The following is a 26,891-nucleotide window of genomic DNA, read 5'->3' as shown; positions in this document are numbered from 1 at the left end:
GTGAGCGTACGTACGGCTGGAAGGAAGGAAGGGCGCTGTCTCCGCGGAGGGGAGGCCTGTGCCGGCGAGGCCGGCGCCCAGGCCAGCGCCCATTTCAGGTTATCGCTTCTCGGCCTTTTGGCTAAGATCAAGTGTAGTATCTGTTCTTATCAGTTTAATATCTGATACGTCCTCTATATGAGGACTTCATATTAAATGGATTTTTAGAACAGGGAGGCGAAACAGGGGCTTGCCCCGTTCGCCCCACGCATCGACCTGGTATTGCAGTACCTCCAGGAACGGTGCACCTTCCTAAACGTGTGGAAAAGAAAGAGTTTGTTGCTGGTTGTATGGTATGATCAGCCTGTTTATTTTAATGAATTTGTAATATGTGTGTGTGTGTGTGTGTGTGTGTGTGTGTGTGTGTGTGTGTGTGTGTGTGTGTGTGTGTGTGTATGTATATATATATATATATATATATATATATATATATATATATATATATATATAATATTATAAAACTTTATTTTTACATTTGTTGGTTGATTTGTCTGTCTGTCTGTCTCTGTCTGTCTGTCTGTGTGAATAAATAAAACAAAGCAGCCAAAAGCGCTCACTCCTTTAAAAAAAACCAGAATAAGTAAGAATGAAGGGGAGTGAGTGGTCTCTGTCTCTCTCACTGCCTTGTCAGCTGGTCACAAATGCAGTGCGAGCGGAGGCCACTCCCCTTTCGGCGGTTTGCAGTTTTCCCTCCGTTTTTGTTCTTTTTTTTTTTTTTTTTTTTTTTTTTTTTTTGAGATTGTTACTGTTTTTTCCCCTCCTCTCTCTCTCTCTCTCTCCATTATAGCCTGCCAGCCCTGCCTGCCTGCCTGCCTGCCTGCCTGCCTGATGTTGCCAACAAGCCACAGCCCCGCAGGCTCCTCCCTTGTTACCGCGAACAAACGAGCTAGGCTTTAGGTTGGCGTAGCGGGACGCCTGAGCCTACATGGCTATAGCTCGGGTTTCTCTTCATTCACGCACAAATCTTTCGCCTTTTACTAAAGATTTCCGTGGAGGGGAACGTCAAAGAGTCAAATTGATTTTTTGGAGCGCTCTGCCTCCGGGCAGGGCCGCAACAATCTGTACAATGAGAATGTGTATAAACGTAGGGGTGGGCGTGGCACGAAGGGAAGGGTGAGCGTACGTACGGCTGGAAGGAAGGAAGGGCGCTGTCTCCGCGGAGGGGAGGCCTGTGCCGGCGAGGCCGGCGCCCAGGCCAGCGCCCATTTCAGGTTATCGCTTCTCGGCCTTTTGGCTAAGATCAAGTGTAGTATCTGTTCTTATCAGTTTAATATCTGATACGTCCTCTATATGAGGACTTCATATTAAATGGATTTTTAGAACAGGGAGGCGAAACAGGGGCTTGCCCCGTTCGCCCCACGCATCGACCTGGTATTGCAGTACCTCCAGGAACGGTGCACCTTCCTAAACGTGTGGAAAAGAAAGAGTTTGTTGCTGGTTGTATGGTATGATCAGCCTGTTTATTTTAATGAATTTGTAATATGTGTGTGTGTGTGTGTGTGTGTGTGTGTGTGTGTGTGTGTGTGTGTGTGTGTGTGTGTGTATGTATATATATATATATATATATATATATATATATATATATATATAATATTATAAAACTTTATTTTTACATTTGTTGGTTGATTTGTCTGTCTGTCTGTCTCTGTCTGTCTGTCTGTGTGAATAAATAAAACAAAGCAGCCAAAAGCGCTCACTCCTTTAAAAAAAACCAGAATAAGTAAGAATGAAGGGGAGTGAGTGGTCTCTGTCTCTCTCACTGCCTTGTCAGCTGGTCACAAATGCAGTGCGAGCGGAGGCCACTCCCCTTTCGGCGGTTTGCAGTTTTCCCTCCGTTTTTGTTCTTTTTTTTTTTTTTTTTTTTTTTTTTTTTTTTGAGATTGTTACTGTTTTTTCCCCTCCTCTCTCTCTCTCTCTCTCCATTATAGCCTGCCAGCCCTGCCTGCCTGCCTGCCTGCCTGCCTGCCTGATGTTGCCAACAAGCCACAGCCCCGCAGGCTCCTCCCTTGTTACCGCGAACAAACGAGCTAGGCTTTAGGTTGGCGTAGCGGGACGCCTGAGCCTACATGGCTATAGCTCGGGTTTCTCTTCATTCACGCACAAATCTTTCGCCTTTTACTAAAGATTTCCGTGGAGGGGAACGTCAAAGAGTCAAATTGATTTTTTGGAGCGCTCTGCCTCCGGGCAGGGCCGCAACAATCTGTACAATGAGAATGTGTATAAACGTAGGGGTGGGCGTGGCACGAAGGGAAGGGTGAGCGTACGTACGGCTGGAAGGAAGGAAGGGCGCTGTCTCCGCGGAGGGGAGGCCTGTGCCGGCGAGGCCGGCGCCCAGGCCAGCGCCCATTTCAGGTTATCGCTTCTCGGCCTTTTGGCTAAGATCAAGTGTAGTATCTGTTCTTATCAGTTTAATATCTGATACGTCCTCTATATGAGGACTTCATATTAAATGGATTTTTAGAACAGGGAGGCGAAACAGGGGCTTGCCCCGTTCGCCCCACGCATCGACCTGGTATTGCAGTACCTCCAGGAACGGTGCACCTTCCTAAACGTGTGGAAAAGAAAGAGTTTGTTGCTGGTTGTATGGTATGATCAGCCTGTTTATTTTAATGAATTTGTAATATGTGTGTGTGTGTGTGTGTGTGTGTGTGTGTGTGTGTGTGTGTGTGTGTGTGTGTGTGTGTGTATGTATATATATATATATATATATATATATATATATATATATATATATAATATTATAAAACTTTATTTTTACATTTGTTGGTTGATTTGTCTGTCTGTCTGTCTCTGTCTGTCTGTCTGTGTGAATAAATAAAACAAAGCAGCCAAAAGCGCTCACTCCTTTAAAAAAAACCAGAATAAGTAAGAATGAAGGGGAGTGAGTGGTCTCTGTCTCTCTCACTGCCTTGTCAGCTGGTCACAAATGCAGTGCGAGCGGAGGCCACTCCCCTTTCGGCGGTTTGCAGTTTTCCCTCCGTTTTTGTTCTTTTTTTTTTTTTTTTTTTTTTTTTTTTTTTTGAGATTGTTACTGTTTTTTCCCCTCCTCTCTCTCTCTCTCTCTCCATTATAGCCTGCCAGCCCTGCCTGCCTGCCTGCCTGCCTGCCTGCCTGATGTTGCCAACAAGCCACAGCCCCGCAGGCTCCTCCCTTGTTACCGCGAACAAACGAGCTAGGCTTTAGGTTGGCGTAGCGGGACGCCTGAGCCTACATGGCTATAGCTCGGGTTTCTCTTCATTCACGCACAAATCTTTCGCCTTTTACTAAAGATTTCCGTGGAGGGGAACGTCAAAGAGTCAAATTGATTTTTTGGAGCGCTCTGCCTCCGGGCAGGGCCGCAACAATCTGTACAATGAGAATGTGTATAAACGTAGGGGTGGGCGTGGCACGAAGGGAAGGGTGAGCGTACGTACGGCTGGAAGGAAGGAAGGGCGCTGTCTCCGCGGAGGGGAGGCCTGTGCCGGCGAGGCCGGCGCCCAGGCCAGCGCCCATTTCAGGTTATCGCTTCTCGGCCTTTTGGCTAAGATCAAGTGTAGTATCTGTTCTTATCAGTTTAATATCTGATACGTCCTCTATATGAGGACTTCATATTAAATGGATTTTTAGAACAGGGAGGCGAAACAGGGGCTTGCCCCGTTCGCCCCACGCATCGACCTGGTATTGCAGTACCTCCAGGAACGGTGCACCTTCCTAAACGTGTGGAAAAGAAAGAGTTTGTTGCTGGTTGTATGGTATGATCAGCCTGTTTATTTTAATGAATTTGTAATATGTGTGTGTGTGTGTGTGTGTGTGTGTGTGTGTGTGTGTGTGTGTGTGTGTGTGTGTGTGTGTATGTATATATATATATATATATATATATATATATATATATATATATATATATATATATTATAAAACTTTATTTTTACATTTGTTGGTTGATTTGTCTGTCTGTCTGTCTCTGTCTGTCTGTCTGTGTGAATAAATAAAACAAAGCAGCCAAAAGCGCTCACTCCTTTAAAAAAAACCAGAATAAGTAAGAATGAAGGGGAGTGAGTGGTCTCTGTCTCTCTCACTGCCTTGTCAGCTGGTCACAAATGCAGTGCGAGCGGAGGCCACTCCCCTTTCGGCGGTTTGCAGTTTTCCCTCCGTTTTTGTTCTTTTTTTTTTTTTTTTTTTTTTTTTTTTTTTTGAGATTGTTACTGTTTTTTCCCCTCCTCTCTCTCTCTCTCTCTCTCCATTATAGCCTGCCAGCCCTGCCTGCCTGCCTGCCTGCCTGCCTGCCTGATGTTGCCAACAAGCCACAGCCCCGCAGGCTCCTCCCTTGTTACCGCGAACAAACGAGCTAGGCTTTAGGTTGGCGTAGCGGGACGCCTGAGCCTACATGGCTATAGCTCGGGTTTCTCTTCATTCACGCACAAATCTTTCGCCTTTTACTAAAGATTTCCGTGGAGGGGAACGTCAAAGAGTCAAATTGATTTTTTGGAGCGCTCTGCCTCCGGGCAGGGCCGCAACAATCTGTACAATGAGAATGTGTATAAACGTAGGGGTGGGCGTGGCACGAAGGGAAGGGTGAGCGTACGTACGGCTGGAAGGAAGGAAGGGCGCTGTCTCCGCGGAGGGGAGGCCTGTGCCGGCGAGGCCGGCGCCCAGGCCAGCGCCCATTTCAGGTTATCGCTTCTCGGCCTTTTGGCTAAGATCAAGTGTAGTATCTGTTCTTATCAGTTTAATATCTGATACGTCCTCTATATGAGGACTTCATATTAAATGGATTTTTAGAACAGGGAGGCGAAACAGGGGCTTGCCCCGTTCGCCCCACGCATCGACCTGGTATTGCAGTACCTCCAGGAACGGTGCACCTTCCTAAACGTGTGGAAAAGAAAGAGTTTGTTGCTGGTTGTATGGTATGATCAGCCTGTTTATTTTAATGAATTTGTAATATGTGTGTGTGTGTGTGTGTGTGTGTGTGTGTGTGTGTGTGTGTGTGTGTGTGTGTGTGTGTGTGTGTATGTATATATATATATATATATATATATATATATATATATATATATATATATATAATATTATAAAACTTTATTTTTACATTTGTTGGTTGATTTGTCTGTCTGTCTGTCTCTGTCTGTCTGTCTGTGTGAATAAATAAAACAAAGCAGCCAAAAGCGCTCACTCCTTTAAAAAAAACCAGAATAAGTAAGAATGAAGGGGAGTGAGTGGTCTCTGTCTCTCTCACTGCCTTGTCAGCTGGTCACAAATGCAGTGCGAGCGGAGGCCACTCCCCTTTCGGCGGTTTGCAGTTTTCCCTCCGTTTTTGTTCTTTTTTTTTTTTTTTTTTTTTTTTTTTTTTTTGAGATTGTTACTGTTTTTTCCCCTCCTCTCTCTCTCTCTCTCTCCATTATAGCCTGCCAGCCCTGCCTGCCTGCCTGCCTGCCTGCCTGCCTGATGTTGCCAACAAGCCACAGCCCCGCAGGCTCCTCCCTTGTTACCGCGAACAAACGAGCTAGGCTTTAGGTTGGCGTAGCGGGACGCCTGAGCCTACATGGCTATAGCTCGGGTTTCTCTTCATTCACGCACAAATCTTTCGCCTTTTACTAAAGATTTCCGTGGAGGGGAACGTCAAAGAGTCAAATTGATTTTTTGGAGCGCTCTGCCTCCGGGCAGGGCCGCAACAATCTGTACAATGAGAATGTGTATAAACGTAGGGGTGGGCGTGGCACGAAGGGAAGGGTGAGCGTACGTACGGCTGGAAGGAAGGAAGGGCGCTGTCTCCGCGGAGGGGAGGCCTGTGCCGGCGAGGCCGGCGCCCAGGCCAGCGCCCATTTCAGGTTATCGCTTCTCGGCCTTTTGGCTAAGATCAAGTGTAGTATCTGTTCTTATCAGTTTAATATCTGATACGTCCTCTATATGAGGACTTCATATTAAATGGATTTTTAGAACAGGGAGGCGAAACAGGGGCTTGCCCCGTTCGCCCCACGCATCGACCTGGTATTGCAGTACCTCCAGGAACGGTGCACCTTCCTAAACGTGTGGAAAAGAAAGAGTTTGTTGCTGGTTGTATGGTATGATCAGCCTGTTTATTTTAATGAATTTGTAATATGTGTGTGTGTGTGTGTGTGTGTGTGTGTGTGTGTGTGTGTGTGTGTGTGTGTGTGTGTGTGTATGTATATATATATATATATATATATATATATATATATATATATATATATAATATTATAAAACTTTATTTTTACATTTGTTGGTTGATTTGTCTGTCTGTCTGTCTCTGTCTGTCTGTCTGTGTGAATAAATAAAACAAAGCAGCCAAAAGCGCTCACATCCTTTAAAAAAAACCAGAATAAGTAAGAATGAAGGGGAGTGAGTGGTCTCTGTCTCTCTCACTGCCTTGTCAGCTGGTCACAAATGCAGTGCGAGCGGAGGCCACTCCCCTTTCGGCGGTTTGCAGTTTTCCCTCCGTTTTTGTTCTTTTTTTTTTTTTTTTTTTTTTTTTTTTTTTTGAGATTGTTACTGTTTTTTCCCCTCCTCTCTCTCTCTCTCTCTCCATTATAGCCTGCCAGCCCTGCCTGCCTGCCTGCCTGCCTGCCTGCCTGATGTTGCCAACAAGCCACAGCCCCGCAGGCTCCTCCCTTGTTACCGCGAACAAACGAGCTAGGCTTTAGGTTGGCGTAGCGGGACGCCTGAGCCTACATGGCTATAGCTCGGGTTTCTCTTCATTCACGCACAAATCTTTCGCCTTTTACTAAAGATTTCCGTGGAGGGGAACGTCAAAGAGTCAAATTGATTTTTTGGAGCGCTCTGCCTCCGGGCAGGGCCGCAACAATCTGTACAATGAGAATGTGTATAAACGTAGGGGTGGGCGTGGCACGAAGGGAAGGGTGAGCGTACGTACGGCTGGAAGGAAGGAAGGGCGCTGTCTCCGCGGAGGGGAGGCCTGTGCCGGCGAGGCCGGCGCCCAGGCCAGCGCCCATTTCAGGTTATCGCTTCTCGGCCTTTTGGCTAAGATCAAGTGTAGTATCTGTTCTTATCAGTTTAATATCTGATACGTCCTCTATATGAGGACTTCATATTAAATGGATTTTTAGAACAGGGAGGCGAAACAGGGGCTTGCCCCGTTCGCCCCACGCATCGACCTGGTATTGCAGTACCTCCAGGAACGGTGCACCTTCCTAAACGTGTGGAAAAGAAAGAGTTTGTTGCTGGTTGTATGGTATGATCAGCCTGTTTATTTTAATGAATTTGTAATATGTGTGTGTGTGTGTGTGTGTGTGTGTGTGTGTGTGTGTGTGTGTGTGTGTGTGTGTGTGTATGTATATATATATATATATATATATATATATATATATATATATATATATATAATATTATAAAACTTTATTTTTACATTTGTTGGTTGATTTGTCTGTCTGTCTGTCTCTGTCTGTCTGTCTGTGTGAATAAATAAAACAAAGCAGCCAAAAGCGCTCACTCCTTTAAAAAAAACCAGAATAAGTAAGAATGAAGGGGAGTGAGTGGTCTCTGTCTCTCTCACTGCCTTGTCAGCTGGTCACAAATGCAGTGCGAGCGGAGGCCACTCCCCTTTCGGCGGTTTGCAGTTTTCCCTCCGTTTTTGTTCTTTTTTTTTTTTTTTTTTTTTTTTTTTTTTTTGAGATTGTTACTGTTTTTTCCCCTCCTCTCTCTCTCTCTCTCTCCATTATAGCCTGCCAGCCCTGCCTGCCTGCCTGCCTGCCTGCCTGCCTGATGTTGCCAACAAGCCACAGCCCCGCAGGCTCCTCCCTTGTTACCGCGAACAAACGAGCTAGGCTTTAGGTTGGCGTAGCGGGACGCCTGAGCCTACATGGCTATAGCTCGGGTTTCTCTTCATTCACGCACAAATCTTTCGCCTTTTACTAAAGATTTCCGTGGAGGGGAACGTCAAAGAGTCAAATTGATTTTTTGGAGCGCTCTGCCTCCGGGCAGGGCCGCAACAATCTGTACAATGAGAATGTGTATAAACGTAGGGGTGGGCGTGGCACGAAGGGAAGGGTGAGCGTACGTACGGCTGGAAGGAAGGAAGGGCGCTGTCTCCGCGGAGGGGAGGCCTGTGCCGGCGAGGCCGGCGCCCAGGCCAGCGCCCATTTCAGGTTATCGCTTCTCGGCCTTTTGGCTAAGATCAAGTGTAGTATCTGTTCTTATCAGTTTAATATCTGATACGTCCTCTATATGAGGACTTCATATTAAATGGATTTTTAGAACAGGGAGGCGAAACAGGGGCTTGCCCCGTTCGCCCCACGCATCGACCTGGTATTGCAGTACCTCCAGGAACGGTGCACCTTCCTAAACGTGTGGAAAAGAAAGAGTTTGTTGCTGGTTGTATGGTATGATCAGCCTGTTTATTTTAATGAATTTGTAATATGTGTGTGTGTGTGTGTGTGTGTGTGTGTGTGTGTGTGTGTGTGTGTGTGTGTGTGTGTGTGTATGTATATATATATATATATATATATATATATATATATATATAATATTATAAAACTTTATTTTTACATTTGTTGGTTGATTTGTCTGTCTGTCTGTCTCTGTCTGTCTGTCTGTGTGAATAAATAAAACAAAGCAGCCAAAAGCGCTCACTCCTTTAAAAAAAACCAGAATAAGTAAGAATGAAGGGGAGTGAGTGGTCTCTGTCTCTCTCACTGCCTTGTCAGCTGGTCACAAATGCAGTGCGAGCGGAGGCCACTCCCCTTTCGGCGGTTTGCAGTTTTCCCTCCGTTTTTGTTCTTTTTTTTTTTTTTTTTTTTTTTTTTTTTTTTTGAGATTGTTACTGTTTTTTCCCCTCCTCTCTCTCTCTCTCTCTCCATTATAGCCTGCCAGCCCTGCCTGCCTGCCTGCCTGCCTGCCTGCCTGATGTTGCCAACAAGCCACAGCCCCGCAGGCTCCTCCCTTGTTACCGCGAACAAACGAGCTAGGCTTTAGGTTGGCGTAGCGGGACGCCTGAGCCTACATGGCTATAGCTCGGGTTTCTCTTCATTCACGCACAAATCTTTCGCCTTTTACTAAAGATTTCCGTGGAGGGGAACGTCAAAGAGTCAAATTGATTTTTTGGAGCGCTCTGCCTCCGGGCAGGGCCGCAACAATCTGTACAATGAGAATGTGTATAAACGTAGGGGTGGGCGTGGCACGAAGGGAAGGGTGAGCGTACGTACGGCTGGAAGGAAGGAAGGGCGCTGTCTCCGCGGAGGGGAGGCCTGTGCCGGCGAGGCCGGCGCCCAGGCCAGCGCCCATTTCAGGTTATCGCTTCTCGGCCTTTTGGCTAAGATCAAGTGTAGTATCTGTTCTTATCAGTTTAATATCTGATACGTCCTCTATATGAGGACTTCATATTAAATGGATTTTTAGAACAGGGAGGCGAAACAGGGGCTTGCCCCGTTCGCCCCACGCATCGACCTGGTATTGCAGTACCTCCAGGAACGGTGCACCTTCCTAAACGTGTGGAAAAGAAAGAGTTTGTTGCTGGTTGTATGGTATGATCAGCCTGTTTATTTTAATGAATTTGTAATATGTGTGTGTGTGTGTGTGTGTGTGTGTGTGTGTGTGTGTGTGTGTGTGTGTGTGTGTGTGTGTATGTATATATATATATATATATATATATATATATATATATATATATATAATATTATAAAACTTTATTTTTACATTTGTTGGTTGATTTGTCTGTCTGTCTGTCTCTGTCTGTCTGTCTGTGTGAATAAATAAAACAAAGCAGCCAAAAGCGCTCACTCCTTTAAAAAAAACCAGAATAAGTAAGAATGAAGGGGAGTGAGTGGTCTCTGTCTCTCTCACTGCCTTGTCAGCTGGTCACAAATGCAGTGCGAGCGGAGGCCACTCCCCTTTCGGCGGTTTGCAGTTTTCCCTCCGTTTTTGTTCTTTTTTTTTTTTTTTTTTTTTTTTTTTTTTTTGAGATTGTTACTGTTTTTTCCCCTCCTCTCTCTCTCTCTCTCTCCATTATAGCCTGCCAGCCCTGCCTGCCTGCCTGCCTGCCTGCCTGCCTGATGTTGCCAACAAGCCACAGCCCCGCAGGCTCCTCCCTTGTTACCAGCGAACAAACGAGCTAGGCTTTAGGTTGGCGTAGCGGGACGCCTGAGCCTACATGGCTATAGCTCGGGTTTCTCTTCATTCACGCACAAATCTTTCGCCTTTTACTAAAGATTTCCGTGGAGGGGAACGTCAAAGAGTCAAATTGATTTTTTGGAGCGCTCTGCCTCCGGGCAGGGCCGCAACAATCTGTACAATGAGAATGTGTATAAACGTAGGGGTGGGCGTGGCACGAAGGGAAGGGTGAGCGTACGTACGGCTGGAAGGAAGGAAGGGCGCTGTCTCCGCGGAGGGGAGGCCTGTGCCGGCGAGGCCGGCGCCCAGGCCAGCGCCCATTTCAGGTTATCGCTTCTCGGCCTTTTGGCTAAGATCAAGTGTAGTATCTGTTCTTATCAGTTTAATATCTGATACGTCCTCTATATGAGGACTTCATATTAAATGGATTTTTAGAACAGGGAGGCGAAACAGGGGCTTGCCCCGTTCGCCCCACGCATCGACCTGGTATTGCAGTACCTCCAGGAACGGTGCACCTTCCTAAACGTGTGGAAAAGAAAGAGTTTGTTGCTGGTTGTATGGTATGATCAGCCTGTTTATTTTAATGAATTTGTAATATGTGTGTGTGTGTGTGTGTGTGTGTGTGTGTGTGTGTGTGTGTGTGTGTGTGTGTGTGTGTATGTATATATATATATATATATATATATATATATATATATATATATATATATAATATTATAAAACTTTATTTTTACATTTGTTGGTTGATTTGTCTGTCTGTCTGTCTCTGTCTGTCTGTCTGTGTGAATAAATAAAACAAAGCAGCCAAAAGCGCTCACTCCTTTAAAAAAAACCAGAATAAGTAAGAATGAAGGGGAGTGAGTGGTCTCTGTCTCTCTCACTGCCTTGTCAGCTGGTCACAAATGCAGTGCGAGCGGAGGCCACTCCCCTTTCGGCGGTTTGCAGTTTTCCCTCCGTTTTTGTTCTTTTTTTTTTTTTTTTTTTTTTTTTTTTTTTTGAGATTGTTACTGTTTTTTCCCCTCCTCTCTCTCTCTCTCTCTCCATTATAGCCTGCCAGCCCTGCCTGCCTGCCTGCCTGCCTGCCTGCCTGATGTTGCCAACAAGCCACAGCCCCGCAGGCTCCTCCCTTGTTACCGCGAACAAACGAGCTAGGCTTTAGGTTGGCGTAGCGGGACGCCTGAGCCTACATGGCTATAGCTCGGGTTTCTCTTCATTCACGCACAAATCTTTCGCCTTTTACTAAAGATTTCCGTGGAGGGGAACGTCAAAGAGTCAAATTGATTTTTTGGAGCGCTCTGCCTCCGGGCAGGGCCGCAACAATCTGTACAATGAGAATGTGTATAAACGTAGGGGTGGGCGTGGCACGAAGGGAAGGGTGAGCGTACGTACGGCTGGAAGGAAGGAAGGGCGCTGTCTCCGCGGAGGGGAGGCCTGTGCCGGCGAGGCCGGCGCCCAGGCCAGCGCCCATTTCAGGTTATCGCTTCTCGGCCTTTTGGCTAAGATCAAGTGTAGTATCTGTTCTTATCAGTTTAATATCTGATACGTCCTCTATATGAGGACTTCATATTAAATGGATTTTTAGAACAGGGAGGCGAAACAGGGGCTTGCCCCGTTCGCCCCACGCATCGACCTGGTATTGCAGTACCTCCAGGAACGGTGCACCTTCCTAAACGTGTGGAAAAGAAAGAGTTTGTTGCTGGTTGTATGGTATGATCAGCCTGTTTATTTTAATGAATTTGTAATATGTGTGTGTGTGTGTGTGTGTGTGTGTGTGTGTGTGTGTGTGTGTGTGTGTGTGTGTGTGTATGTATATATATATATATATATATATATATATATATATATATATATATAATATTATAAAACTTTATTTTTACATTTGTTGGTTGATTTGTCTGTCTGTCTGTCTCTGTCTGTCTGTCTGTGTGAATAAATAAAACAAAGCAGCCAAAAGCGCTCACTCCTTTAAAAAAAACCAGAATAAGTAAGAATGAAGGGGAGTGAGTGGTCTCTGTCTCTCTCACTGCCTTGTCAGCTGGTCACAAATGCAGTGCGAGCGGAGGCCACTCCCCTTTCGGCGGTTTGCAGTTTTCCCTCCGTTTTTGTTCTTTTTTTTTTTTTTTTTTTTTTTTTTTTTTTTTGAGATTGTTACTGTTTTTTCCCCTCCTCTCTCTCTCTCTCTCTCCATTATAGCCTGCCAGCCCTGCCTGCCTGCCTGCCTGCCTGCCTGCCTGATGTTGCCAACAAGCCACAGCCCCGCAGGCTCCTCCCTTGTTACCGCGAACAAACGAGCTAGGCTTTAGGTTGGCGTAGCGGGACGCCTGAGCCTACATGGCTATAGCTCGGGTTTCTCTTCATTCACGCACAAATCTTTCGCCTTTTACTAAAGATTTCCGTGGAGGGGAACGTCAAAGAGTCAAATTGATTTTTTGGAGCGCTCTGCCTCCGGGCAGGGCCGCAACAATCTGTACAATGAGAATGTGTATAAACGTAGGGGTGGGCGTGGCACGAAGGGAAGGGTGAGCGTACGTACGGCTGGAAGGAAGGAAGGGCGCTGTCTCCGCGGAGGGGAGGCCTGTGCCGGCGAGGCCGGCGCCCAGGCCAGCGCCCATTTCAGGTTATCGCTTCTCGGCCTTTTGGCTAAGATCAAGTGTAGTATCTGTTCTTATCAGTTTAATATCTGATACGTCCTCTATATGAGGACTTCATATTAAATGGATTTTTAGAACAGGGAGGCGAAACAGGGGCTTGCCCCGTTCGCCCCACGCATCGACCTGGTATTGCAGTACCTCCAGGAACGGTGCACCTTCCTAAACGTGTGGAAAAGAAAGAGTTTGTTGCTGGTTGTATGGTATGATCAGCCTGTTTATTTTAATGAATTTGTAATATGTGTGTGTGTGTGTGTGTGTGTGTGTGTGTGTGTGTGTGTGTGTGTGTGTGTGTGTGTGTGTATGTATATATATATATATATATATATATATATATATATATATATATATAATATTATAAAACTTTATTTTTACATTTGTTGGTTGATTTGTCTGTCTGTCTGTCTCTGTCTGTCTGTCTGTGTGAATAAATAAAACAAAGCAGCCAAAAGCGCTCACTCCTTTAAAAAAAACCAGAATAAGTAAGAATGAAGGGGAGTGAGTGGTCTCTGTCTCTCTCACTGCCTTGTCAGCTGGTCACAAATGCAGTGCGAGCGGAGGCCACTCCCCTTTCGGCGGTTTGCAGTTTTCCCTCCGTTTTTGTTCTTTTTTTTTTTTTTTTTTTTTTTTTTTTTTTTGAGATTGTTACTGTTTTTTCCCCTCCTCTCTCTCTCTCTCTCTCCATTATAGCCTGCCAGCCCTGCCTGCCTGCCTGCCTGCCTGCCTGCCTGATGTTGCCAACAAGCCACAGCCCCGCAGGCTCCTCCCTTGTTACCGCGAACAAACGAGCTAGGCTTTAGGTTGGCGTAGCGGGACGCCTGAGCCTACATGGCTATAGCTCGGGTTTCTCTTCATTCACGCACAAATCTTTCGCCTTTTACTAAAGATTTCCGTGGAGGGGAACGTCAAAGAGTCAAATTGATTTTTTGGAGCGCTCTGCCTCCGGGCAGGGCCGCAACAATCTGTACAATGAGAATGTGTATAAACGTAGGGGTGGGCGTGGCACGAAGGGAAGGGTGAGCGTACGTACGGCTGGAAGGAAGGAAGGGCGCTGTCTCCGCGGAGGGGAGGCCTGTGCCGGCGAGGCCGGCGCCCAGGCCAGCGCCCATTTCAGGTTATCGCTTCTCGGCCTTTTGGCTAAGATCAAGTGTAGTATCTGTTCTTATCAGTTTAATATCTGATACGTCCTCTATATGAGGACTTCATATTAAATGGATTTTTAGAACAGGGAGGCGAAACAGGGGCTTGCCCCGTTCGCCCCACGCATCGACCTGGTATTGCAGTACCTCCAGGAACGGTGCACCTTCCTAAACGTGTGGAAAAGAAAGAGTTTGTTGCTGGTTGTATGGTATGATCAGCCTGTTTATTTTAATGAATTTGTAATATGTGTGTGTGTGTGTGTGTGTGTGTGTGTGTGTGTGTGTGTGTGTGTGTGTGTGTGTGTGTGTATGTATATATATATATATATATATATATATATATATATATATATATAATATTATAAAACTTTATTTTTACATTTGTTGGTTGATTTGTCTGTCTGTCTGTCTCTGTCTGTCTGTCTGTGTGAATAAATAAAACAAAGCAGCCAAAAGCGCTCACTCCTTTAAAAAAAACCAGAATAAGTAAGAATGAAGGGGAGTGAGTGGTCTCTGTCTCTCTCACTGCCTTGTCAGCTGGTCACAAATGCAGTGCGAGCGGAGGCCACTCCCCTTTCGGCGGTTTGCAGTTTTCCCTCCGTTTTTGTTCTTTTTTTTTTTTTTTTTTTTTTTTTTTTTTTTTGAGATTGTTACTGTTTTTTCCCCTCCTCTCTCTCTCTCTCTCTCCATTATAGCCTGCCAGCCCTGCCTGCCTGCCTGCCTGCCTGCCTGCCTGATGTTGCCAACAAGCCACAGCCCCGCAGGCTCCTCCCTTGTTACCGCGAACAAACGAGCTAGGCTTTAGGTTGGCGTAGCGGGACGCCTGAGCCTACATGGCTATAGCTCGGGTTTCTCTTCATTCACGCACAAATCTTTCGCCTTTTACTAAAGATTTCCGTGGAGGGGAACGTCAAAGAGTCAAATTGATTTTTTGGAGCGCTCTGCCTCCGGGCAGGGCCGCAACAATCTGTACAATGAGAATGTGTATAAACGTAGGGGTGGGCGTGGCACGAAGGGAAGGGTGAGCGTACGTACGGCTGGAAGGAAGGAAGGGCGCTGTCTCCGCGGAGGGGAGGCCTGTGCCGGCGAGGCCGGCGCCCAGGCCAGCGCCCATTTCAGGTTATCGCTTCTCGGCCTTTTGGCTAAGATCAAGTGTAGTATCTGTTCTTATCAGTTTAATATCTGATACGTCCTCTATATGAGGACTTCATATTAAATGGATTTTTAGAACAGGGAGGCGAAACAGGGGCTTGCCCCGTTCGCCCCACGCATCGACCTGGTATTGCAGTACCTCCAGGAACGGTGCACCTTCCTAAACGTGTGGAAAAGAAAGAGTTTGTTGCTGGTTGTATGGTATGATCAGCCTGTTTATTTTAATGAATTTGTAATATGTGTGTGTGTGTGTGTGTGTGTGTGTGTGTGTGTGTGTGTGTGTGTGTGTGTGTGTGTGTATGTATATATATATATATATATATATATATATATATATATATATATATAATATTATAAAACTTTATTTTTACATTTGTTGGTTGATTTGTCTGTCTGTCTGTCTCTGTCTGTCTGTCTGTGTGAATAAATAAAACAAAGCAGCCAAAAGCGCTCAGCTCACATCCTTTAAAAAAAACCAGAATAAGTAAGAATGAAGGGGAGTGAGTGGTCTCTGTCTCTCTCACTGCCTTGTCAGCTGGTCACAAATGCAGTGCGAGCGGAGGCCACTCCCCTTTCGGCGGTTTGCAGTTTTCCCTCCGTTTTTGTTCTTTTTTTTTTTTTTTTTTTTTTTTTTTTTTTGAGATTGTTACTGTTTTTTCCCCTCCTCTCTCTCTCTCTCTCTCCATTATAGCCTGCCAGCCCTGCCTGCCTGCCTGCCTGCCTGCCTGCCTGATGTTGCCAACAAGCCACAGCCCCGCAGGCTCCTCCCTTGTTACCGCGAACAAACGAGCTAGGCTTTAGGTTGGCGTAGCGGGACGCCTGAGCCTACATGGCTATAGCTCGGGTTTCTCTTCATTCACGCACAAATCTTTCGCCTTTTACTAAAGATTTCCGTGGAGGGGAACGTCAAAGAGTCAAATTGATTTTTTGGAGCGCTCTGCCTCCGGGCAGGGCCGCAACAATCTGTACAATGAGAATGTGTATAAACGTAGGGGTGGGCGTGGCACGAAGGGAAGGGTGAGCGTACGTACGGCTGGAAGGAAGGAAGGGCGCTGTCTCCGCGGAGGGGAGGCCTGTGCCGGCGAGGCCGGCGCCCAGGCCAGCGCCCATTTCAGGTTATCGCTTCTCGGCCTTTTGGCTAAGATCAAGTGTAGTATCTGTTCTTATCAGTTTAATATCTGATACGTCCTCTATATGAGGACTTCATATTAAATGGATTTTTAGAACAGGGAGGCGAAACAGGGGCTTGCCCCGTTCGCCCCACGCATCGACCTGGTATTGCAGTACCTCCAGGAACGGTGCACCTTCCTAAACGTGTGGAAAAGAAAGAGTTTGTTGCTGGTTGTATGGTATGATCAGCCTGTTTATTTTAATGAATTTGTAATATGTGTGTGTGTGTGTGTGTGTGTGTGTGTGTGTGTGTGTGTGTGTGTGTGTGTGTGTGTGTGTATGTATATATATATATATATATATATATATATATATATATATATATAATATTATAAAACTTTATTTTTACATTTGTTGGTTGATTTGTCTGTCTGTCTGTCTCTGTCTGTCTGTCTGTGTGAATAAATAAAACAAAGCAGCCAAAAGCGCTCACTCCTTTAAAAAAAACCAGAATAAGTAAGAATGAAGGGGAGTGAGTGGTCTCTGTCTCTCTCACTGCCTTGTCAGCTGGTCACAAATGCAGTGCGAGCGGAGGCCACTCCCCTTTCGGCGGTTTGCAGTTTTCCCTCCGTTTTTGTTCTTTTTTTTTTTTTTTTTTTTTTTTTTTTTTTTTTGAGATTGTTACTGTTTTTTCCCCTCCTCTCTCTCTCTCTCTCTCCATTATAGCCTGCCAGCCCTGCCTGCCTGCCTGCCTGCCTGCCTGCCTGATGTTGCCAACAAGCCACAGCCCCGCAGGCTCCTCCCTTGTTACCGCGAACAAACGAGCTAGGCTTTAGGTTGGCGTAGCGGGACGCCTGAGCCTACATGGCTATAGCTCGGGTTTCTCTTCATTCACGCACAAATCTTTCGCCTTTTACTAAAGATTTCCGTGGAGGGGAACGTCAAAGAGTCAAATTGATTTTTTGGAGCGCTCTGCCTCCGGGCAGGGCCGCAACAATCTGTACAATGAGAATGTGTATAAACGTAGGGGTGGGCGTGGCACGAAGGGAAGGGTGAGCGTACGTACGGCTGGAAGGAAGGAAGGGCGCTGTCTCCGCGGAGGGGAGGCCTGTGCCGGCGAGGCCGGCGCCCAGGCCAGCGCCCATTTCAGGTTATCGCTTCTCGGCCTTTTGGCTAAGATCAAGTGTAGTATCTGTTCTTATCAGTTTAATATCTGATACGTCCTCTATATGAGGACTTCATATTAAATGGATTTTTAGAACAGGGAGGCGAAACAGGGGCTTGCCCCGTTCGCCCCACGCATCGACCTGGTATTGCAGTACCTCCAGGAACGGTGCACCTTCCTAAACGTGTGGAAAAGAAAGAGTTTGTTGCTGGTTGTATGGTATGATCAGCCTGTTTATTTTAATGAATTTGTAATATGTGTGTGTGTGTGTGTGTGTGTGTGTGTGTGTGTGTGTGTGTGTGTGTGTGTGTGTGTGTATGTATATATATATATATATATATATATATATATATATATATATATAATATTATAAAACTTTATTTTTACATTTGTTGGTTGATTTGTCTGTCTGTCTGTCTCTGTCTGTCTGTCTGTGTGAATAAATAAAACAAAGCAGCCAAAAGCGCTCACTCCTTTAAAAAAAACCAGAATAAGTAAGAATGAAGGGGAGTGAGTGGTCTCTGTCTCTCTCACTGCCTTGTCAGCTGGTCACAAATGCAGTGCGAGCGGAGGCCACTCCCCTTTCGGCGGTTTGCAGTTTTCCCTCCGTTTTTGTTCTTTTTTTTTTTTTTTTTTTTTTTTTTTTTTTTTGAGATTGTTACTGTTTTTTCCCCTCCTCTCTCTCTCTCTCTCTCCATTATAGCCTGCCAGCCCTGCCTGCCTGCCTGCCTGCCTGCCTGCCTGATGTTGCCAACAAGCCACAGCCCCGCAGGCTCCTCCCTTGTTACCGCGAACAAACGAGCTAGGCTTTAGGTTGGCGTAGCGGGACGCCTGAGCCTACATGGCTATAGCTCGGGTTTCTCTTCATTCACGCACAAATCTTTCGCCTTTTACTAAAGATTTCCGTGGAGGGGAACGTCAAAGAGTCAAATTGATTTTTTGGAGCGCTCTGCCTCCGGGCAGGGCCGCAACAATCTGTACAATGAGAATGTGTATAAACGTAGGGGTGGGCGTGGCACGAAGGGAAGGGTGAGCGTACGTACGGCTGGAAGGAAGGAAGGGCGCTGTCTCCGCGGAGGGGAGGCCTGTGCCGGCGAGGCCGGCGCCCAGGCCAGCGCCCATTTCAGGTTATCGCTTCTCGGCCTTTTGGCTAAGATCAAGTGTAGTATCTGTTCTTATCAGTTTAATATCTGATACGTCCTCTATATGAGGACTTCATATTAAATGGATTTTTAGAACAGGGAGGCGAAACAGGGGCTTGCCCCGTTCGCCCCACGCATCGACCTGGTATTGCAGTACCTCCAGGAACGGTGCACCTTCCTAAACGTGTGGAAAAGAAAGAGTTTGTTGCTGGTTGTATGGTATGATCAGCCTGTTTATTTTAATGAATTTGTAATATGTGTGTGTGTGTGTGTGTGTGTGTGTGTGTGTGTGTGTGTGTGTGTGTGTGTGTGTGTGTGTATGTATATATATATATATATATATATATATATATATATATATATATATAATATTATAAAACTTTATTTTTACATTTGTTGGTTGATTTGTCTGTCTGTCTGTCTCTGTCTGTCTGTCTGTGTGAATAAATAAAACAAAGCAGCCAAAAGCGCTCACTCCTTTAAAAAAAACCAGAATAAGTAAGAATGAAGGGGAGTGAGTGGTCTCTGTCTCTCTCACTGCCTTGTCAGCTGGTCACAAATGCAGTGCGAGCGGAGGCCACTCCCCTTTCGGCGGTTTGCAGTTTTCCCTCCGTTTTTGTTCTTTTTTTTTTTTTTTTTTTTTTTTTTTTTTTTGAGATTGTTACTGTTTTTTCCCCTCCTCTCTCTCTCTCTCTCTCCATTATAGCCTGCCAGCCCTGCCTGCCTGCCTGCCTGCCTGCCTGCCTGATGTTGCCAACAAGCCACAGCCCCGCAGGCTCCTCCCTTGTTACCGCGAACAAACGAGCTAGGCTTTAGGTTGGCGTAGCGGGACGCCTGAGCCTACATGGCTATAGCTCGGGTTTCTCTTCATTCACGCACAAATCTTTCGCCTTTTACTAAAGATTTCCGTGGAGGGGAACGTCAAAGAGTCAAATTGATTTTTTGGAGCGCTCTGCCTCCGGGCAGGGCCGCAACAATCTGTACAATGAGAATGTGTATAAACGTAGGGGTGGGCGTGGCACGAAGGGAAGGGTGAGCGTACGTACGGCTGGAAGGAAGGAAGGGCGCTGTCTCCGCGGAGGGGAGGCCTGTGCCGGCGAGGCCGGCGCCCAGGCCAGCGCCCATTTCAGGTTATCGCTTCTCGGCCTTTTGGCTAAGATCAAGTGTAGTATCTGTTCTTATCAGTTTAATATCTGATACGTCCTCTATATGAGGACTTCATATTAAATGGATTTTTAGAACAGGGAGGCGAAACAGGGGCTTGCCCCGTTCGCCCCACGCATCGACCTGGTATTGCAGTACCTCCAGGAACGGTGCACCTTCCTAAACGTGTGGAAAAGAAAGAGTTTGTTGCTGGTTGTATGGTATGATCAGCCTGTTTATTTTAATGAATTTGTAATATGTGTGTGTGTGTGTGTGTGTGTGTGTGTGTGTGTGTGTGTGTGTGTGTGTGTGTGTGTGTATGTATATATATATATATATATATATATATATATATATAACTATATATAATATTATAAAACTTTATTTTTACATTTGTTGGTTGATTTGTCTGTCTGTCTGTCTCTGTCTGTCTGTCTGTGTGAATAAATAAAACAAAGCAGCCAAAAGCGCTCACTCCTTTAAAAAAAACCAGAATAAGTAAGAATGAAGGGGAGTGAGTGGTCTCTGTCTCTCTCACTGCCTTGTCAGCTGGTCACAAATGCAGTGCGAGCGGAGGCCACTCCCCTTTCGGCGGTTTGCAGTTTTCCCTCCGTTTTTGTTCTTTTTTTTTTTTTTTTTTTTTTTTTTTTTTTTTGAGATTGTTACTGTTTTTTCCCCTCCTCTCTCTCTCTCTCTCTCCATTATAGCCTGCCAGCCCTGCCTGCCTGCCTGCCTGCCTGCCTGCCTGATGTTGCCAACAAGCCACAGCCCCGCAGGCTCCTCCCTTGTTACCGCGAACAAACGAGCTAGGCTTTAGGTTGGCGTAGCGGGACGCCTGAGCCTACATGGCTATAGCTCGGGTTTCTCTTCATTCACGCACAAATCTTTCGCCTTTTACTAAAGATTTCCGTGGAGGGGAACGTCAAAGAGTCAAATTGATTTTTTGGAGCGCTCTGCCTCCGGGCAGGGCCGCAACAATCTGTACAATGAGAATGTGTATAAACGTAGGGGTGGGCGTGGCACGAAGGGAAGGGTGAGCGTACGTACGGCTGGAAGGAAGGAAGGGCGCTGTCTCCGCGGAGGGGAGGCCTGTGCCGGCGAGGCCGGCGCCCAGGCCAGCGCCCATTTCAGGTTATCGCTTCTCGGCCTTTTGGCTAAGATCAAGTGTAGTATCTGTTCTTATCAGTTTAATATCTGATACGTCCTCTATATGAGGACTTCATATTAAATGGATTTTTAGAACAGGGAGGCGAAACAGGGGCTTGCCCCGTTCGCCCCACGCATCGACCTGGTATTGCAGTACCTCCAGGAACGGTGCACCTTCCTAAACGTGTGGAAAAGAAAGAGTTTGTTGCTGGTTGTATGGTATGATCAGCCTGTTTATTTTAATGAATTTGTAATATGTGTGTGTGTGTGTGTGTGTGTGTGTGTGTGTGTGTGTGTGTGTGTGTGTGTGTGTGTGTGTATGTATATATATATATATATATATATATATATATATATATATATATATAATATTATAAAACTTTATTTTTACATTTGTTGGTTGATTTGTCTGTCTGTCTGTCTCTGTCTGTCTGTCTGTGTGAATAAATAAAACAAAGCAGCCAAAAGCGCTCACTCCTTTAAAAAAAACCAGAATAAGTAAGAATGAAGGGGAGTGAGTGGTCTCTGTCTCTCTCACTGCCTTGTCAGCTGGTCACAAATGCAGTGCGAGCGGAGGCCACTCCCCTTTCGGCGGTTTGCAGTTTTCCCTCCGTTTTTGTTCTTTTTTTTTTTTTTTTTTTTTTTTTTTTTTTTTGAGATTGTTACTGTTTTTTCCCCTCCTCTCTCTCTCTCTCTCTCCATTATAGCCTGCCAGCCCTGCCTGCCTGCCTGCCTGCCTGCCTGCCTGATGTTGCCAACAAGCCACAGCCCCGCAGGCTCCTCCCTTGTTACCGCGAACAAACGAGCTAGGCTTTAGGTTGGCGTAGCGGGACGCCTGAGCCTACATGGCTATAGCTCGGGTTTCTCTTCATTCACGCACAAATCTTTCGCCTTTTACTAAAGATTTCCGTGGAGGGGAACGTCAAAGAGTCAAATTGATTTTTTGGAGCGCTCTGCCTCCGGGCAGGGCCGCAACAATCTGTACAATGAGAATGTGTATAAACGTAGGGGTGGGCGTGGCACGAAGGGAAGGGTGAGCGTACGTACGGCTGGAAGGAAGGAAGGGCGCTGTCTCCGCGGAGGGGAGGCCTGTGCCGGCGAGGCCGGCGCCCAGGCCAGCGCCCATTTCAGGTTATCGCTTCTCGGCCTTTTGGCTAAGATCAAGTGTAGTATCTGTTCTTATCAGTTTAATATCTGATACGTCCTCTATATGAGGACTTCATATTAAATGGATTTTTAGAACAGGGAGGCGAAACAGGGGCTTGCCCCGTTCGCCCCACGCATCGACCTGGTATTGCAGTACCTCCAGGAACGGTGCACCTTCCTAAACGTGTGGAAAAGAAAGAGTTTGTTGCTGGTTGTATGTTGTATGGTATGATCAGCCTGTTTATTTTAATGAATTTGTAATATGTGTGTGTGTGTGTGTGTGTGTGTGTGTGTGTGTGTGTGTGTGTGTGTGTGTGTGTGTGTGTATGTATATATATATATATATATATATATATATATATATATATATATATATATAATATTATAAAACTTTATTTTTACATTTGTTGGTTGATTTGTCTGTCTGTCTGTCTCTGTCTGTCTGTCTGTGTGAATAAATAAAACAAAGCAGCCAAAAGCGCTCACTCCTTTAAAAAAAACCAGAATAAGTAAGAATGAAGGGGAGTGAGTGGTCTCTGTCTCTCTCACTGCCTTGTCAGCTGGTCACAAATGCAGTGCGAGCGGAGGCCACTCCCCTTTCGGCGGTTTGCAGTTTTCCCTCCGTTTTTGTTCTTTTTTTTTTTTTTTTTTTTTTTTTTTTTTTTTGAGATTGTTACTGTTTTTTCCCCTCCTCTCTCTCTCTCTCTCTCCATTATAGCCTGCCAGCCCTGCCTGCCTGCCTGCCTGCCTGCCTGCCTGATGTTGCCAACAAGCCACAGCCCCGCAGGCTCCTCCCTTGTTACCGCGAACAAACGAGCTAGGCTTTAGGTTGGCGTAGCGGGACGCCTGAGCCTACATGGCTATAGCTCGGGTTTCTCTTCATTCACGCACAAATCTTTCGCCTTTTACTAAAGATTTCCGTGGAGGGGAACGTCAAAGAGTCAAATTGATTTTTTGGAGCGCTCTGCCTCCGGGCAGGGCCGCAACAATCTGTACAATGAGAATGTGTATAAACGTAGGGGTGGGCGTGGCACGAAGGGAAGGGTGAGCGTACGTACGGCTGGAAGGAAGGAAGGGCGCTGTCTCCGCGGAGGGGAGGCCTGTGCCGGCGAGGCCGGCGCCCAGGCCAGCGCCCATTTCAGGTTATCGCTTCTCGGCCTTTTGGCTAAGATCAAGTGTAGTATCTGTTCTTATCAGTTTAATATCTGATACGTCCTCTATATGAGGACTTCATATTAAATGGATTTTTAGAACAGGGAGGCGAAACAGGGGCTTGCCCCGTTCGCCCCACGCATCGACCTGGTATTGCAGTACCTCCAGGAACGGTGCACCTTCCTAAACGTGTGGAAAAGAAAGAGTTTGTTGCTGGTTGTATGGTATGATCAGCCTGTTTATTTTAATGAATTTGTAATATGTGTGTGTGTGTGTGTGTGTGTGTGTGTGTGTGTGTGTGTGTGTGTGTGTGTGTGTGTGTGTATGTATATATATATATATATATATATATATATATATATATATATATATAATATTATAAAACTTTATTTTTACATTTGTTGGTTGATTTGTCTGTCTGTCTGTCTCTGTCTGTCTGTCTGTGTGAATAAATAAAACAAAGCAGCCAAAAGCGCTCACTCCTTTAAAAAAAACCAGAATAAGTAAGAATGAAGGGGAGTGAGTGGTCTCTGTCTCTCTCACTGCCTTGTCAGCTGGTCACAAATGCAGTGCGAGCGGAGGCCACTCCCCTTTCGGCGGTTTGCAGTTTTCCCTCCGTTTTTGTTCTTTTTTTTTTTTTTTTTTTTTTTTTTTTTTTGAGATTGTTACTGTTTTTTCCCCTCCTCTCTCTCTCTCTCTCTCCATTATAGCCTGCCAGCCCTGCCTGCCTGCCTGCCTGCCTGCCTGCCTGATGTTGCCAACAAGCCACAGCCCCGCAGGCTCCTCCCTTGTTACCGCGAACAAACGAGCTAGGCTTTAGGTTGGCGTAGCGGGACGCCTGAGCCTACATGGCTATAGCTCGGGTTTCTCTTCATTCACGCACAAATCTTTCGCCTTTTACTAAAGATTTCCGTGGAGGGGAACGTCAAAGAGTCAAATTGATTTTTTGGAGCGCTCTGCCTCCGGGCAGGGCCGCAACAATCTGTACAATGAGAATGTGTATAAACGTAGGGGTGGGCGTGGCACGAAGGGAAGGGTGAGCGTACGTACGGCTGGAAGGAAGGAAGGGCGCTGTCTCCGCGGAGGGGAGGCCTGTGCCGGCGAGGCCGGCGCCCAGGCCAGCGCCCATTTCAGGTTATCGCTTCTCGGCCTTTTGGCTAAGATCAAGTGTAGTATCTGTTCTTATCAGTTTAATATCTGATACGTCCTCTATATGAGGACTTCATATTAAATGGATTTTTAGAACAGGGAGGCGAAACAGGGGCTTGCCCCGTTCGCCCCACGCATCGACCTGGTATTGCAGTACCTCCAGGAACGGTGCACCTTCCTAAACGTGTGGAAAAGAAAGAGTTTGTTGCTGGTTGTATGGTATGATCAGCCTGTTTATTTTAATGAATTTGTAATATGTGTGTGTGTGTGTGTGTGTGTGTGTGTGTGTGTGTGTGTGTGTGTGTGTGTGTGTGTGTATGTATATATATATATATATATATATATATATATATATATATATATATAATATTATAAAACTTTATTTTTACATTTGTTGGTTGATTTGTCTGTCTGTCTGTCTCTGTCTGTCTGTCTGTGTGAATAAATAAAACAAAGCAGCCAAAAGCGCTCACTCCTTTAAAAAAAACCAGAATAAGTAAGAATGAAGGGGAGTGAGTGGTCTCTGTCTCTCTCACTGCCTTGTCAGCTGGTCACAAATGCAGTGCGAGCGGAGGCCACTCCCCTTTCGGCGGTTTGCAGTTTTCCCTCCGTTTTTGTTCTTTTTTTTTTTTTTTTTTTTTTTTTTTTTTTTGAGATTGTTACTGTTTTTTCCCCTCCTCTCTCTCTCTCTCTCTCCATTATAGCCTGCCAGCCCTGCCTGCCTGCCTGCCTGCCTGCCTGCCTGATGTTGCCAACAAGCCAACAAGCCACAGCCCCGCAGGCTCCTCCCTTGTTACCGCGAACAAACGAGCTAGGCTTTAGGTTGGCGTAGCGGGACGCCTGAGCCTACATGGCTATAGCTCGGGTTTCTCTTCATTCACGCACAAATCTTTCGCCTTTTACTAAAGATTTCCGTGGAGGGGAACGTCAAAGAGTCAAATTGATTTTTTGGAGCGCTCTGCCTCCGGGCAGGGCCGCAACAATCTGTACAATGAGAATGTGTATAAACGTAGGGGTGGGCGTGGCACGAAGGGAAGGGTGAGCGTACGTACGGCTGGAAGGAAGGAAGGGCGCTGTCTCCGCGGAGGGGAGGCCTGTGCCGGCGAGGCCGGCGCCCAGGCCAGCGCCCATTTCAGGTTATCGCTTCTCGGCCTTTTGGCTAAGATCAAGTGTAGTATCTGTTCTTATCAGTTTAATATCTGATACGTCCTCTATATGAGGACTTCATATTAAATGGATTTTTAGAACAGGGAGGCGAAACAGGGGCTTGCCCCGTTCGCCCCACGCATCGACCTGGTATTGCAGTACCTCCAGGAACGGTGCACCTTCCTAAACGTGTGGAAAAGAAAGAGTTTGTTGCTGGTTGTATGGTATGATCAGCCTGTTTATTTTAATGAATTTGTAATATGTGTGTGTGTGTGTGTGTGTGTGTGTGTGTGTGTGTGTGTGTGTGTGTGTGTGTGTGTGTGTGTATGTATATATATATATATATATATATATATATATATATATATATATATATATATATAATATTATAAAACTTTATTTTTACATTTGTTGGTTGATTTGTCTGTCTGTCTGTCTCTGTCTGTCTGTCTGTGTGAATAAATAAAACAAAGCAGCCAAAAGCGCTCACTCCTTTAAAAAAAACCAGAATAAGTAAGAATGAAGGGGAGTGAGTGGTCTCTGTCTCTCTCACTGCCTTGTCAGCTGGTCACAAATGCAGTGCGAGCGGAGGCCACTCCCCTTTCGGCGGTTTGCAGTTTTCCCTCCGTTTTTGTTCTTTTTTTTTTTTTTTTTTTTTTTTTTTTTTTTTTGAGATTGTTACTGTTTTTTCCCCTCCTCTCTCTCTCTCTCTCTCCATTATAGCCTGCCAGCCCTGCCTGCCTGCCTGCCTGCCTGCCTGCCTGATGTTGCCAACAAGCCACAGCCCCGCAGGCTCCTCCCTTGTTACCGCGAACAAACGAGCTAGGCTTTAGGTTGGCGTAGCGGGACGCCTGAGCCTACATGGCTATAGCTCGGGTTTCTCTTCATTCACGCACAAATCTTTCGCCTTTTACTAAAGATTTCCGTGGAGGGGAACGTCAAAGAGTCAAATTGATTTTTTGGAGCGCTCTGCCTCCGGGCAGGGCCGCAACAATCTGTACAATGAGAATGTGTATAAACGTAGGGGTGGGCGTGGCACGAAGGGAAGGGTGAGCGTACGTACGGCTGGAAGGAAGGAAGGGCGCTGTCTCCGCGGAGGGGAGGCCTGTGCCGGCGAGGCCGGCGCCCAGGCCAGCGCCCATTTCAGGTTATCGCTTCTCGGCCTTTTGGCTAAGATCAAGTGTAGTATCTGTTCTTATCAGTTTTTATATACTGTTTTAGACTTTTACTACAGCTTTTACATGCTTGTTTCTATGCCTGCATTTTAACCTCTCTGTTTTTTTCTGTGTTTTTAACAGGAGGAGTCTGGGCGGAACCTAATGAGCAACCGGTCTGGTGGCACTGCCCACCGACCACCGCTTGGGAACCGCCCAGCTCCTCCTCCTGTTTTTAGGCTCGTCTCGCCGGCCTGGAGGATCCCGGGTGGACTTCTGAACAATCCCCCGGGGACCAGTGGAGGAACTGCGGCTTCTCTCTGCTCCGGGCCGCCCGGCAGGGGGGGAGAGGATGGCCGATGGTGGGTCTGCGGCACCGGCGCTGGGTGGCGGTCAGCCAG

General features: G+C 46.3%; 46 non-coding genes and 1 pseudogene across 46 annotated transcripts; all 47 read left to right on the top strand.

Moving 5' to 3' along the window:
* The first annotated feature begins 101 nt into the window (after positions 1 to 101).
* Positions 102 to 292, top strand: LOC143499727 (U2 spliceosomal RNA). The gene has a single exon (XR_013126334.1). It is a non-coding gene; the product is annotated as a U2 spliceosomal RNA (small nuclear RNA).
* A 679-nt stretch (positions 293 to 971) lies between these two features.
* Positions 972 to 1,090, top strand: LOC143500050 (U5 spliceosomal RNA). The gene has a single exon (XR_013126583.1). It is a non-coding gene; the product is annotated as a U5 spliceosomal RNA (small nuclear RNA).
* Positions 1,091 to 1,253: 163 nt separating this feature from the next.
* LOC143499726 (U2 spliceosomal RNA) lies at positions 1,254 to 1,444 on the top strand. Its single transcript, XR_013126333.1, has one exon. It is a non-coding gene; the product is annotated as a U2 spliceosomal RNA (small nuclear RNA).
* Positions 1,445 to 2,112: 668 nt separating this feature from the next.
* Positions 2,113 to 2,231, top strand: LOC143500049 (U5 spliceosomal RNA). The gene has a single exon (XR_013126582.1). It is a non-coding gene; the product is annotated as a U5 spliceosomal RNA (small nuclear RNA).
* Positions 2,232 to 2,394: 163 nt separating this feature from the next.
* LOC143499725 (U2 spliceosomal RNA) lies at positions 2,395 to 2,585 on the top strand. The gene has a single exon (XR_013126332.1). It is a non-coding gene; the product is annotated as a U2 spliceosomal RNA (small nuclear RNA).
* A 672-nt stretch (positions 2,586 to 3,257) lies between these two features.
* On the top strand, positions 3,258 to 3,376 carry LOC143500048 (U5 spliceosomal RNA). The gene has a single exon (XR_013126581.1). It is a non-coding gene; the product is annotated as a U5 spliceosomal RNA (small nuclear RNA).
* Positions 3,377 to 3,539: 163 nt separating this feature from the next.
* LOC143499724 (U2 spliceosomal RNA) lies at positions 3,540 to 3,730 on the top strand. The gene has a single exon (XR_013126331.1). It is a non-coding gene; the product is annotated as a U2 spliceosomal RNA (small nuclear RNA).
* Positions 3,731 to 4,409: 679 nt separating this feature from the next.
* LOC143500047 (U5 spliceosomal RNA) lies at positions 4,410 to 4,528 on the top strand. The gene has a single exon (XR_013126580.1). It is a non-coding gene; the product is annotated as a U5 spliceosomal RNA (small nuclear RNA).
* A 163-nt stretch (positions 4,529 to 4,691) lies between these two features.
* On the top strand, positions 4,692 to 4,882 carry LOC143499723 (U2 spliceosomal RNA). The gene has a single exon (XR_013126330.1). It is a non-coding gene; the product is annotated as a U2 spliceosomal RNA (small nuclear RNA).
* A 682-nt stretch (positions 4,883 to 5,564) lies between these two features.
* Positions 5,565 to 5,683, top strand: LOC143500046 (U5 spliceosomal RNA). The gene has a single exon (XR_013126579.1). It is a non-coding gene; the product is annotated as a U5 spliceosomal RNA (small nuclear RNA).
* A 163-nt stretch (positions 5,684 to 5,846) lies between these two features.
* Positions 5,847 to 6,037, top strand: LOC143499722 (U2 spliceosomal RNA). Its single transcript, XR_013126329.1, has one exon. It is a non-coding gene; the product is annotated as a U2 spliceosomal RNA (small nuclear RNA).
* Positions 6,038 to 6,712: 675 nt separating this feature from the next.
* On the top strand, positions 6,713 to 6,831 carry LOC143500045 (U5 spliceosomal RNA). Its single transcript, XR_013126578.1, has one exon. It is a non-coding gene; the product is annotated as a U5 spliceosomal RNA (small nuclear RNA).
* Positions 6,832 to 6,994: 163 nt separating this feature from the next.
* Positions 6,995 to 7,185, top strand: LOC143499720 (U2 spliceosomal RNA). Its single transcript, XR_013126327.1, has one exon. It is a non-coding gene; the product is annotated as a U2 spliceosomal RNA (small nuclear RNA).
* A 674-nt stretch (positions 7,186 to 7,859) lies between these two features.
* Positions 7,860 to 7,978, top strand: LOC143500044 (U5 spliceosomal RNA). The gene has a single exon (XR_013126577.1). It is a non-coding gene; the product is annotated as a U5 spliceosomal RNA (small nuclear RNA).
* Positions 7,979 to 8,141: 163 nt separating this feature from the next.
* LOC143499719 (U2 spliceosomal RNA) lies at positions 8,142 to 8,332 on the top strand. Its single transcript, XR_013126326.1, has one exon. It is a non-coding gene; the product is annotated as a U2 spliceosomal RNA (small nuclear RNA).
* A 667-nt stretch (positions 8,333 to 8,999) lies between these two features.
* LOC143500041 (U5 spliceosomal RNA) lies at positions 9,000 to 9,118 on the top strand. The gene has a single exon (XR_013126575.1). It is a non-coding gene; the product is annotated as a U5 spliceosomal RNA (small nuclear RNA).
* Positions 9,119 to 9,281: 163 nt separating this feature from the next.
* LOC143499718 (U2 spliceosomal RNA) lies at positions 9,282 to 9,472 on the top strand. Its single transcript, XR_013126325.1, has one exon. It is a non-coding gene; the product is annotated as a U2 spliceosomal RNA (small nuclear RNA).
* Positions 9,473 to 10,145: 673 nt separating this feature from the next.
* Positions 10,146 to 10,264, top strand: LOC143500040 (U5 spliceosomal RNA). The gene has a single exon (XR_013126574.1). It is a non-coding gene; the product is annotated as a U5 spliceosomal RNA (small nuclear RNA).
* Positions 10,265 to 10,427: 163 nt separating this feature from the next.
* Positions 10,428 to 10,618, top strand: LOC143499717 (U2 spliceosomal RNA). The gene has a single exon (XR_013126324.1). It is a non-coding gene; the product is annotated as a U2 spliceosomal RNA (small nuclear RNA).
* Positions 10,619 to 11,292: 674 nt separating this feature from the next.
* LOC143500039 (U5 spliceosomal RNA) lies at positions 11,293 to 11,411 on the top strand. The gene has a single exon (XR_013126573.1). It is a non-coding gene; the product is annotated as a U5 spliceosomal RNA (small nuclear RNA).
* A 163-nt stretch (positions 11,412 to 11,574) lies between these two features.
* LOC143499716 (U2 spliceosomal RNA) lies at positions 11,575 to 11,765 on the top strand. Its single transcript, XR_013126323.1, has one exon. It is a non-coding gene; the product is annotated as a U2 spliceosomal RNA (small nuclear RNA).
* Positions 11,766 to 12,436: 671 nt separating this feature from the next.
* LOC143500038 (U5 spliceosomal RNA) lies at positions 12,437 to 12,555 on the top strand. The gene has a single exon (XR_013126572.1). It is a non-coding gene; the product is annotated as a U5 spliceosomal RNA (small nuclear RNA).
* A 163-nt stretch (positions 12,556 to 12,718) lies between these two features.
* Positions 12,719 to 12,909, top strand: LOC143499715 (U2 spliceosomal RNA). Its single transcript, XR_013126322.1, has one exon. It is a non-coding gene; the product is annotated as a U2 spliceosomal RNA (small nuclear RNA).
* Positions 12,910 to 13,581: 672 nt separating this feature from the next.
* Positions 13,582 to 13,700, top strand: LOC143500037 (U5 spliceosomal RNA). Its single transcript, XR_013126571.1, has one exon. It is a non-coding gene; the product is annotated as a U5 spliceosomal RNA (small nuclear RNA).
* A 163-nt stretch (positions 13,701 to 13,863) lies between these two features.
* LOC143499714 (U2 spliceosomal RNA) lies at positions 13,864 to 14,054 on the top strand. Its single transcript, XR_013126321.1, has one exon. It is a non-coding gene; the product is annotated as a U2 spliceosomal RNA (small nuclear RNA).
* Positions 14,055 to 14,725: 671 nt separating this feature from the next.
* LOC143500035 (U5 spliceosomal RNA) lies at positions 14,726 to 14,844 on the top strand. Its single transcript, XR_013126569.1, has one exon. It is a non-coding gene; the product is annotated as a U5 spliceosomal RNA (small nuclear RNA).
* Positions 14,845 to 15,007: 163 nt separating this feature from the next.
* LOC143499713 (U2 spliceosomal RNA) lies at positions 15,008 to 15,198 on the top strand. The gene has a single exon (XR_013126320.1). It is a non-coding gene; the product is annotated as a U2 spliceosomal RNA (small nuclear RNA).
* A 675-nt stretch (positions 15,199 to 15,873) lies between these two features.
* Positions 15,874 to 15,992, top strand: LOC143500034 (U5 spliceosomal RNA). Its single transcript, XR_013126568.1, has one exon. It is a non-coding gene; the product is annotated as a U5 spliceosomal RNA (small nuclear RNA).
* A 163-nt stretch (positions 15,993 to 16,155) lies between these two features.
* Positions 16,156 to 16,346, top strand: LOC143499712 (U2 spliceosomal RNA). Its single transcript, XR_013126319.1, has one exon. It is a non-coding gene; the product is annotated as a U2 spliceosomal RNA (small nuclear RNA).
* A 672-nt stretch (positions 16,347 to 17,018) lies between these two features.
* On the top strand, positions 17,019 to 17,137 carry LOC143500033 (U5 spliceosomal RNA). Its single transcript, XR_013126567.1, has one exon. It is a non-coding gene; the product is annotated as a U5 spliceosomal RNA (small nuclear RNA).
* Positions 17,138 to 17,300: 163 nt separating this feature from the next.
* On the top strand, positions 17,301 to 17,491 carry LOC143499711 (U2 spliceosomal RNA). The gene has a single exon (XR_013126318.1). It is a non-coding gene; the product is annotated as a U2 spliceosomal RNA (small nuclear RNA).
* A 669-nt stretch (positions 17,492 to 18,160) lies between these two features.
* On the top strand, positions 18,161 to 18,279 carry LOC143500032 (U5 spliceosomal RNA). The gene has a single exon (XR_013126566.1). It is a non-coding gene; the product is annotated as a U5 spliceosomal RNA (small nuclear RNA).
* A 163-nt stretch (positions 18,280 to 18,442) lies between these two features.
* On the top strand, positions 18,443 to 18,633 carry LOC143499709 (U2 spliceosomal RNA). The gene has a single exon (XR_013126316.1). It is a non-coding gene; the product is annotated as a U2 spliceosomal RNA (small nuclear RNA).
* A 672-nt stretch (positions 18,634 to 19,305) lies between these two features.
* Positions 19,306 to 19,424, top strand: LOC143500031 (U5 spliceosomal RNA). The gene has a single exon (XR_013126565.1). It is a non-coding gene; the product is annotated as a U5 spliceosomal RNA (small nuclear RNA).
* Positions 19,425 to 19,587: 163 nt separating this feature from the next.
* On the top strand, positions 19,588 to 19,778 carry LOC143499708 (U2 spliceosomal RNA). Its single transcript, XR_013126315.1, has one exon. It is a non-coding gene; the product is annotated as a U2 spliceosomal RNA (small nuclear RNA).
* A 671-nt stretch (positions 19,779 to 20,449) lies between these two features.
* LOC143500029 (U5 spliceosomal RNA) lies at positions 20,450 to 20,568 on the top strand. Its single transcript, XR_013126563.1, has one exon. It is a non-coding gene; the product is annotated as a U5 spliceosomal RNA (small nuclear RNA).
* A 163-nt stretch (positions 20,569 to 20,731) lies between these two features.
* LOC143499706 (U2 spliceosomal RNA) lies at positions 20,732 to 20,922 on the top strand. Its single transcript, XR_013126314.1, has one exon. It is a non-coding gene; the product is annotated as a U2 spliceosomal RNA (small nuclear RNA).
* Positions 20,923 to 21,595: 673 nt separating this feature from the next.
* On the top strand, positions 21,596 to 21,714 carry LOC143500028 (U5 spliceosomal RNA). The gene has a single exon (XR_013126562.1). It is a non-coding gene; the product is annotated as a U5 spliceosomal RNA (small nuclear RNA).
* A 163-nt stretch (positions 21,715 to 21,877) lies between these two features.
* LOC143499705 (U2 spliceosomal RNA) lies at positions 21,878 to 22,068 on the top strand. Its single transcript, XR_013126313.1, has one exon. It is a non-coding gene; the product is annotated as a U2 spliceosomal RNA (small nuclear RNA).
* Positions 22,069 to 22,752: 684 nt separating this feature from the next.
* LOC143500027 (U5 spliceosomal RNA) lies at positions 22,753 to 22,871 on the top strand. Its single transcript, XR_013126561.1, has one exon. It is a non-coding gene; the product is annotated as a U5 spliceosomal RNA (small nuclear RNA).
* Positions 22,872 to 23,034: 163 nt separating this feature from the next.
* On the top strand, positions 23,035 to 23,225 carry LOC143499704 (U2 spliceosomal RNA). The gene has a single exon (XR_013126312.1). It is a non-coding gene; the product is annotated as a U2 spliceosomal RNA (small nuclear RNA).
* Positions 23,226 to 23,896: 671 nt separating this feature from the next.
* LOC143500026 (U5 spliceosomal RNA) lies at positions 23,897 to 24,015 on the top strand. Its single transcript, XR_013126560.1, has one exon. It is a non-coding gene; the product is annotated as a U5 spliceosomal RNA (small nuclear RNA).
* Positions 24,016 to 24,178: 163 nt separating this feature from the next.
* LOC143499703 (U2 spliceosomal RNA) lies at positions 24,179 to 24,369 on the top strand. The gene has a single exon (XR_013126311.1). It is a non-coding gene; the product is annotated as a U2 spliceosomal RNA (small nuclear RNA).
* Positions 24,370 to 25,047: 678 nt separating this feature from the next.
* On the top strand, positions 25,048 to 25,166 carry LOC143500025 (U5 spliceosomal RNA). Its single transcript, XR_013126559.1, has one exon. It is a non-coding gene; the product is annotated as a U5 spliceosomal RNA (small nuclear RNA).
* A 163-nt stretch (positions 25,167 to 25,329) lies between these two features.
* Positions 25,330 to 25,520, top strand: LOC143499702 (U2 spliceosomal RNA). The gene has a single exon (XR_013126310.1). It is a non-coding gene; the product is annotated as a U2 spliceosomal RNA (small nuclear RNA).
* Positions 25,521 to 26,204: 684 nt separating this feature from the next.
* On the top strand, positions 26,205 to 26,323 carry LOC143500024 (U5 spliceosomal RNA). Its single transcript, XR_013126558.1, has one exon. It is a non-coding gene; the product is annotated as a U5 spliceosomal RNA (small nuclear RNA).
* A 163-nt stretch (positions 26,324 to 26,486) lies between these two features.
* On the top strand, positions 26,487 to 26,657 carry LOC143499903 (U2 spliceosomal RNA; annotated as a pseudogene).
* Positions 26,658 to 26,891: the final 234 nt, after the last annotated feature.

Source organism: Brachyhypopomus gauderio, unplaced genomic scaffold (assembly GCF_052324685.1).
Source record: "Brachyhypopomus gauderio isolate BG-103 unplaced genomic scaffold, BGAUD_0.2 sc136, whole genome shotgun sequence".
Lineage (NCBI taxonomy): Eukaryota > Metazoa > Chordata > Actinopteri > Gymnotiformes > Hypopomidae > Brachyhypopomus > Brachyhypopomus gauderio.
The sequence above is the reverse complement of the archived record's forward strand: the minus strand, read 5'-3'. Positions and strand labels throughout refer to the sequence as shown.